The following is a 9,473-nucleotide window of genomic DNA, read 5'->3' as shown; positions in this document are numbered from 1 at the left end:
CATTTTGGCAGGAAGAATAAAAAAGAAGCATATTATCTAAAAGGTGAGAGATTGCAGAGCTCTGAGATGCAGAGGGATCTGGGTGTCCTAGTGCATGCATTGCATAAGGTTACTATGCAGGTACAGCAAGTAATTAGGAAAGCTAATAGAATGTTATCGTTTATTGTGAGGGGAATTGAATACAAACATAGGGAGGTTATGCTTCAGTTATACAGGGCATTGATGAGACCACATCTGGAGGACTGTGTACAGTATTGGTCTCCTTATTTAAGGATGTAAATGCACTGGAAGCAGTTCAGCGAAGGTTTACTACACTAATACCTGGAATGGGCGGGTTGCCTTATGAAGAAAGGTTGGACAGGCTAGGCTTGTATCCGCCGTAGTTTAGAAGAGTAAGAGGTGGCTTGATTGAAACATACAGGGGGAAAAATTCAGTTGGTTTGTGCCTCCCGTTAGCACCTTAAGAGGGCGCTAATGGGGCGCAAAGCAACTAGCGCCCGGGCGCGGCGATGTTTGCGCCGCTCGCGAAATTAACTAGACATTTTGCGGCAGCGCTAAACACTACCGCCACGATCTCCTGCGCTGGCAGATCGTGACGTCAGTCGAGTGCGCAACGCCCTGGACCGGACATTGAATGGCACAACCCTGCCTTACCGCCTGCCGCTAGCAACGACAGGTCGAGGGGAGCGTTTTGCAGTCAGGAAGGGACTGGGGGAGCGCTATTTAAAGGCGACTGCTTCCTGCCTTTTTTTGTTGGTGACATTTTTGCACCACGCATTCTGAGAGAGAGAGACTTCTGGAGAGATTCAACGCTGTGTGAAGGAGTTTTGGGTACTGAGCAGCACTTTGCAGGTTCATTTTGATTTGCCCTTCTTTGCATCGATTTAGAAGAGACTGTGGGGGCTGCACTCTGAGCTCTTTCCCTGGGCCTCTCCATTGTTCTTTCCAGCAGATTTGATGTACAGGTCTCTCCAGGCCGAGATTCAAGGCTGCAATGAGTAGGATGTGGATGGAGAGCAAAATCAACCCTCCCCTTTAAGATAAAAACAGAAAATGCTGGAGAAACTCAGCAGGTCAAGCAGCATCTGTGAAGAGAGAAACAGAGTTAACATTTCAGGTCGATGACCTTTCTTCAGAACTCCCCTTTAAGAACTGGCGCCAGTGTGTCTGTGTTCCATTGCTGACTGACATCACATGAGCTTCGCCAGCGCTCTGAGGTAGCGCCTCACTCCTTGGCCTTTGCGCCTTAAGACAGGTGTGAAGTGCCTGATTTAGCGCTCCAATCACCTCCAGGGGCGATAAAAGCCAAGTTTGCCGTCGGAGGCGATAATTAGCGCCAGGCGCTAAACTTTGCGCACGGCCAATAATGGCGCCCCAAACGGGGCGATACTGAACTTTTCCCCCATAAGGTCCTGAGGGGTCTGGACAGGGTGGATGTGGAGAGGATGTTTCCTCTTGTGGGAGAATCTATAACTAGGGGTCACTGTTTAAAAATAAGGGGCCTCCCATTTAAGACAGAGATGAGGAGACATTTTTTCTCACAGAGGGTTGTGAGTCTTTGGAGCTCTCTTCCTCAGAGGGCGATGGAAGCAGAGTCTTTGAATATTTTTAAGGCAGAGGTAGATAGATTCTTGGTAAGCAAGGGGGTAAAAAGTTATCGGGGGTAGGCGGGAATGTGGAGTAATCGGATCAGCCATGATCTTATTGAATGGCGGAGCAGGCTCGAGGGGCCGGCTCCTGCTCCTAATTCGTATGTTCTGGGTACCGCACCTTAGGAACGATATACTGGCCTTGGAAAGAGTGCAGCGCAGATTCACCAGAATGTTATCAGGACTCCAAGGGTTAGATTATGAGGACGGATCACATAAACTAGGCTTGTATTCCTTGGAATATGGAAGGCTAAGGGGTGATTTGATTGAGGTTCTTAGGATTTTGAAAGGAACTGATAGGGTAGATAAAAATTTTCCGCTGTTGGGGAGTCCAGGACAAGGGGACATAACCTTAAAGTCAGAGCCAGGCTATTCAGGAGAGAAGTTAGGAAACAATTCTTCACACAAGGGGTGGTGGAAGTGTGGAACTCTCTCTCTCAAAAAGCAGTAGATGCTGCCTCAATTAATAATTTAAAATCTAAGATCGATAGATTTGTGCTCGTCAAGGGAATTAAGATATGGACCAAAGGCAGGCGGATGGAGTTCGGATACAGATTAGCCACAATCTCACAGAATGGCAGAACAGACTCGAGGGGCAGAATGGCTTACTCCTGTTCCTATGTTGTCAAGTCTCGTTCGTCTCCAGTGATGGTGAAAATTATAACTTACGCGTATCTTGCTGTAATAAAATGACCACAGTTCCATTTATTCCAATAGGCTTAAAATAGATCACTGTTTAGTGATTTGACTTTGGTAATCCTACACCAGTCCTTTCAGATAATAACACATAGCCTTATCACCAGAGAGCAGTTACATCTTTCCCCTTAATACCAGGTGTTGTACAAAGTGGGCGCCTTGGAGCGAAGGAAGCCACTTTCTCTAGAACTAGTCCACAGACCCCTCTAAGTCCCAACGACATCAAGAAGTTTGATCTACTTTCTTACGCTTCTGCCCCCTGCGCTCTGCATTCGTTAAACAAACCCATTTTAAAGTTACAGGAAAAACAAACCAGAATTGCTGCAAAAACGACTTTGACAGCAAACAACGTTAATTGGACTTTTATGCTCATCATTGATATTGCACTATATTCACACCACAAATTGCTGGAACGTGAATCTGTTAATAGTGATGTTAATGTTGCATTTAGGACCTTGTGCACATTGTGCCCAACAGCTTATCTCAATGATCAATGAAAGAAAAGGATACAGGAAGAAATAGAACGAAAGACGAAGAAGGAAATGGGGCGAATTTGAGTCAAAAGAAATATTGAAACAGAAAGAGGAACAAAAAAAAGTGAAAGAGTGGATTAATAGAGAGAAAAAGAGTCAGCAAGGAAAATTAAGGAAAAAATTAAAAAGAACAAGCAGAAGAGGACATTGTAACCTAGTTGTGTTTAACTGCTGTATCGATCCTTGAGAAGTTGATGAGTGAATGGCGGGATAGGTGCACAAAATGTAAACATTCTTGACTGTAGCAGTCGACGCAGACTTCATGGATTTGGGGATTTTTAACCCCTATTAAAAACTGGACAGGCTGTTTGGGGAGCGGGGGGGGGGGAGCAGTGTAAAACCCACTCAAGCGGGAGATAACTCCTTCGTACGGAAACAAACTGTCCTTGGGAATAATGGCCCAAGAGGCCCACTCCCAAGTCTTGATTAACAAGACTGACGACTGATTGTTCTAGTCAAGATGAACTCGTTAAGTTAATCGGCAGGAAGATTGAAAAGAGATCAAAAACCATTTCAAACCATTCAAGAGATCGAAAGCCCATTCCCCCAGGCCATGTGTCCATTAAAACCACAGACAACAGTTTGTGTATTGGAGGGGTATAAAAAAGAGCAGTTTGGATAGCTCTCTCTCTCTGTAACATCAAGAAGAGCTGAGCCTTGCTCTTCCAACTGAGACGAACGTCGACTAAGGCTGGGACTCGCATGCCGCAAGGCCAGTACGGAACCAGGTAGCCGAGACGGCGGGAGGAAGCTGCAAGCAAGAGAAAAGGGGCGATCTAGGTGAGCATTGTCAAGCCTGCACACCCACAAGATCACTTAGCTGTGTGAGGGGGTGCCTGTATGTTCCTACCAAACCAGAGGGGGTTTAGCGTTGGAAGGGTCCTGTGATAGTTTAGTTCACGGGAGGGTGTTTTTTTGGCCGTGGTAAGTCAGCACGGCAGGGGCTTGTTGGACAAGTCAGGGTTGTATTGTTTTAAACTGTACTGTTGTGTTCACACTGCTTGTACTGTATGCGAGTGGAGTGGTTTTTGTTAACCTTAATAAACACTGTATGGGTGAGCCCGAAAACACTGTCCGTGTTCAAATCTGTCCTCAGTAATCCCTATCATCCAGAACTTGTAGTAAGGGGGTTTGCGTGCTCGCTACGGGCGGGGCGAAACCACTTACAGTAATTGGCGATTGCGGCAGGGGCCATAGGAAATTGGCCACCGCAAAAACCGGTTACATGACCCTTGAAGCATAGAACCAATAACCCCTTCCATCATGATCAGGAACAGTGGAACACCCAGTGGGTACGTCACTGCACTGCTTCTATAGGAACATAGGAATTGCGAGACAAAAAAACTGCGGTCCATCTAGTGCGCCTTCTACCATACTGGTAGTCCAAGGTTGTCCCATCCTCTGTCGTTGAATTACAGTATGCAGACGACGCTTGTGTCTGCGGTCACTCGGAGGTCGAACTCCAAACCATCGTCAACACCTTCACCGAAGCGTACGAGAGCATAGGCCTTACACTAAACATCCGTAAGACAAAGGTCCTCTACCAACCTGCCCCCGCCACACAGTACTGCCCCCCCAATTATCAAAATGCATGACAAAGCCTTGGACGTGGACCACTTTCCATACCTCAGGAGCCAACTGTCAACAAGGGCAGACGTCGATGACGAGGTCCAACACCGCCTTCAGTGTGCCAGTGCAGCCTTCGGTCGCCTGAGGAAGAGAGTGTTTGAAGACCAGGATCTCAAACCCAGCACCAAGCTCATGGTCTACAGAGCAGCAGTGATACCCGTCCTCCTGTATGCCTCAGAGACATGGACCATGTACAGCAGTCACCTCAAAGCACTGGAGAGGTACCACCAACGCTGGCTCCGCAAGATCCTGCAAATCCATTGGCAGGATAAGCACACCAACATCAGTGTTCTCGCTCAGGCCAACATCCCCAGCATCGAAGCTTTGACCACGCTCGATCAGCTCCGATGGGTGGGTCACATCGTCCACTTGCCCGATACGAGACTCCCAAAACAAGCGCTCTACTCGGAGCTCCGACACGGCGAGAGCCCCAGGTGTGCAGAGAAAACGCTTCAAGTACACCCTCAAAACCTCCTTGAAAAAGTGCAACATCCCCACCGACACCTGGGAATCCATAGAAACATAGAAGATAGGAGCAGGAGTAGGCCATTCGGCCCCTCGAGCCTGCTCCGCCATTTAATGAGATCATGGCTGATCATCCAAATTCAGTACCCTGTCCCTGCTTTCTCCTCATATCCCTTGATCCCTTTAGCCTTAAGAAATATATCTGACTCCTTCTTGAATATATTTAATGAATTGGCCTCAACTGCCTTGTGTGGTAGAGAATTCCACAGGTTCACCACTCTCTGGGTGAAGAAATTCCTCCTCATTTCTGTCCTAAATGGCTTACTCCTTATCCTTAGACTGTGACCCCTGGTTCTGGACTCCCTGATCATCGGGAACATCCTTCCTGCATCTAGTCTGTCCAGTCCTGTCAGAATTTTATAAGTTTCAATTAGATCCCCTCTCATTCCTCTAAACTCCAGCGAGTATAAGCCCAATCCCTGGCCCAAGACCGCACAAAGTGGAGGAGAAGCATCCGGGAAGGCGCCGAACACCTTGAGTCTCTTCGCCAAGAGCAAGCGGAAGCCAAGCTCAAACAGCGGAAGGAGCGCACGTCAACCCAAGCACCCCACCCACCCGCCCCTTCAACCACCGTCTGCCCCACCTGTGACAGAGACTGTAGGTCCCGCATTGGACTCATCAGTCACCTGAGAACTCATTTTTAATGTGGAAGCAAGTCATCCTCGGTTCCGAGGGACTGCCTAAGAGTGAAGAGAAGAGTCACATGATACAATGATAATGGAGAGGTTGACTAATCACAACAATCAATCTCTATCAATTAGTCTACAATAGATCCAGAAATGACACGCGAAGTATCCCAGTGGTGCAAAGCTCAGATCACAGATCACAGAAACCCCACAGTGCAGATAGAGGCCATTTCGGCCCATCGAGCCTGCACCGACACATATCCCACCCGATCCCCATAACCCCTACACCAACACATATCCCACCCTATCCCCGTAACCCCAGGTATTTAATCCCCCTAACACTAAGGGTCAATTTATCATAGCCAATCAACCTAACCCGCACATCTTTGGACTCTGGGAATCATAGGTTCAATGTCAACTTTTTCCTCCCAAGCATGCTACTTACCATGTCATATGTCAAATTACTCATATACTGTATCCCAAAATTTTATTTTCTGAAAGAAATCTATTTAAGTTGCATTTAAACGAGTGACCCTCCTCTGAGTATCAACAGTCTTGCGTCCTGAAAATTATTGCCTTCCGATACTAACAGGAATGTGGCACACAATGACTACCAAGATAAAATAAAATAAAATCTCGGTACAGTTCACTATCTGCTGGAGTGAGACTCCACAGCTTCACTGATCCCTTCATGGGCTTCCACGGTTGATTACCATGTCAGGACAATAAACCACTTTATTAACAATGTCCGCTACGACATCAATTACCAGCCCTAAATAGCTGCGGTGGAAATAATTCGTAATATTGTCGTAAATGCAGCAATTTCATAAGCGTCATTAAGTTGAATGGGGAGCCTCATGGCAAGAAGCAACTTTTATTGGCTTTGGCGAGGCTAATGGAGGAGCAGCACAAATTGTCCAGCAGTTCGCAGAGGAGTGGAACTGATGTATCTTATACTCTGCAATTTGCTTTCTTTTTTTGAATGAATAATGGGGTGCTGCGTTAGTCACTCTAATGATGCGACGTCCCAGGAATTTCTTGCTCAATATTTAACGACAACAATTATTGGTCGAGCGTTGGTCATCCATTTTAAGCTAAATTGTTGCCTGATTTTTCCCCTTAAAGTAAACGCCGCTCACCATTTTAATCGCCCGACTCCGACCATGCCTCAGCTCATCTGTTACTGAAACCCTCATCCATGCCTTTGTTACCTCTAGACTTGACTATTCCAACGCACTCCTGGCTGGCCTCCCACATTCCATAAACTTCAGGTCATCCAAAACTCGGCTCCCCGTGTCCTAACTCGCACCAAGTCCCGTTCGCCCATCACCCCTGTGCTCAATGACCTACATTGGCTCCCGGTTAGGCAGTGCCTCGATTTCAAAATTCTCATCCTTGTTTTCAAATCCCTCCTTGGCCTCGGGTCTTCCTATCTCTGTATTCTCCCCCCTCCCCCACCCAAGATACCTGCGCTCCTCTAATTCTGCCCTCTTGAGCTTCCCTGATTATAATCGCTCAACCATTGGTGGCCGTGCCTTATGTTGCCTAGGCCCTAGTGAGTGTCCGATACGAGACTCCCAAAACAAGCGCTCTACTCGGAGCTCCGACACGGCAAGAGAGCCCCAGGTGGGCACAGGAAACGCTTCAAGGACACCCTCAAAGCCTCCTTGAAAAAGTGCAACATCCCCACCAACACCTGGGAATCCCTGGCCCAAGACCGCACAAAGTGGAGAAGCATCTGGGAAGGCGCCGAACACCTCGAATCTCTTCGCCGGGAGCTTAAGAACATAAGAAATAGGAGCAGGAGCAGGCCATTCAAGGAGATCATGGCTGATCTTCTGCCTCAACTCCATTCACCGGCCCTATCGCCATATCCCTTGATGAACTTACTAGTCAGAAATCTATCGACTTCTGTTTTGAATATACCCAATGACAGAGCCTCCACAGCCCTCTGGGGTAGAGAATTCCAAAGATTCACCACCCTCTGAGTGAAGAAATTTCTTCTCATCTCAGTCCTGAGTGGCCTACCCTTTATCCTGAGGCTGCGGCCCCTGGTTCTAGACACCCCAGCCAAGGGAAACATTCTCCCAGCATCCACCCTATCAAGCCCTGTAATAATTTTGTATGCTTCAATGAGATCCCCTCTCATTCTTCTGAATTCAAGAGAATACAGGCCTGGTTTACTCAATCTCTTCTCATACGACAGTCCCGCCATCCCAGGAATCAATCTTGTGAACCTTCGTTACACTCCCTCTCTGGCAAGTATATCCTTCCTTAGGTAAGGAGACCAAAATTGTACACAGCAAGCGGAAGCCAAGCGCAAACAGCGCACGTCAACCCAAGCACCCCACCCACCCGCCCCTTCAACCACCTGTGACAGAGACTGTAGGTCCCGCATTGGACTCATCAGTCACCTGAGAACTCATTGTTAATGTGGAAGCAAATCATCCTCTGTTCTGAGGGACTGCCTAAGAAGGCAGCCCGAAGCTCTGGAATTCCCTGCCTAAACCTCTGTCTCTCTACCTCCTCCTTTAAAACACTCCTTAACACCGACCACTTTGACCAAGCTTTTGGTCACAAGTCCTAATATCTCATTATGTGGCTCGGTGTCAAATGTTATTGATAATCGCTCCTGTGATTAAAGGCGCTGGATAAACACAGGTCATTGTGGTTGGAGTCAGTTTGCCAAAGGTTGACTGTTTGGGCCGGAGGAAGGTTGAGTGTTTGGGGGGGAGGGAGGTTGAGTGTTTGGGGCGGAGGGGGGTCGAGTGTTTGGGGCGGAGGGAGGTCGAGTGTTTGGGGCGGAGGGAGGTCGAGTGTTTGGGGCGGAGGGAGGTTGAGTGTTTGGGAGGGAGGGAGGTTGAGTGTTTGGGAGGGAGGGAGGTTGAGTGTTTGGGGGGGGAGGGAGGTTGAGTGTTTGGGGGGGGGGAGGGAGGTTGAGTGTTTGGGGGGGGGGAGGGAGGTTGAGTGTTTGGGGGGGAGGGAGGTTGAGTGTTTGGGGGGGGAGGGAGGTTGAGTGTTTGGGGGGGGGGGAGGGAGGTTGAGTGTTTGGGGGGGGGAGGGAGGTTGAGTGTTTGGGGGGGGGAGGGAGGTTGAGTGTTTGAGGCAGAGGGAGGTTGAGTGTTTGGGGCGGGGGGAGGTCGAGTGTTTGAGGCGGAGGGAGGTCGAGTGTTTGGGGCGGAGGGAGGTCGAGTGTTTGGGGCGGAGGGAGGTTGAGTGTTTGGGAGGGAGGTTGAGTGTTTGGGGCGGAGGGAGGTTGAGTGTTTGGGGCGGAGGGAGGTTGAGTGTTTGGGGCGGAGGGAGGTTGAGTGTTTGGGGGGCGGAGGGAGGTTGAGTGTTTGGGGGGCGGAGGGAGGTTGAGTGTTTGGGGGGAGGGAGGGAGGTTGAGTGTTTGGGGGGAGGGAGGGAGGTTGAGTGTTTGGGGCGGAGGATCCCCCAAGCTGGGGCCCCGGGGCCGGGCCCGCTGTACCGGGCGATGGCGGCTGTCAGGCCGCCTGCTCAATGCCTCAAACCCCGCCACAAGCTGCGTTTCCTACAGGCCCGCGCGCTCCCAAATCCGGCGCCGCTTCCAATCGAAACCGACGAACTGCTTCTGACCGACCGGCGCCCAAACTCTGAATCTGCGGCTGCGCCATTCTCCCGTCACCCCGCGCCGACCCCTGGCTCCGCCCCCTGCCCCCTGACTGACGGTTGGTCTGAACTCTTGGCCCCGCCCCCTCTTTGATTGACGGCTGGTCCGAAATCTTGGCCCCGCCTCCTCGTTTGATTGACGGCTAGTCTGAAGTGTTGGCCCGCCCCCTCTTTGATTGACGGCT

This window comes from Somniosus microcephalus, chromosome 14, assembly GCF_052327205.1.
Source record: "Somniosus microcephalus isolate GS21.2 chromosome 14, FLI_Smic_1.0, whole genome shotgun sequence".
NCBI classification, from domain to species: Eukaryota; Metazoa; Chordata; class Chondrichthyes; order Squaliformes; family Somniosidae; genus Somniosus; species Somniosus microcephalus.
Note: the sequence above shows the minus strand (reverse complement) of the source record.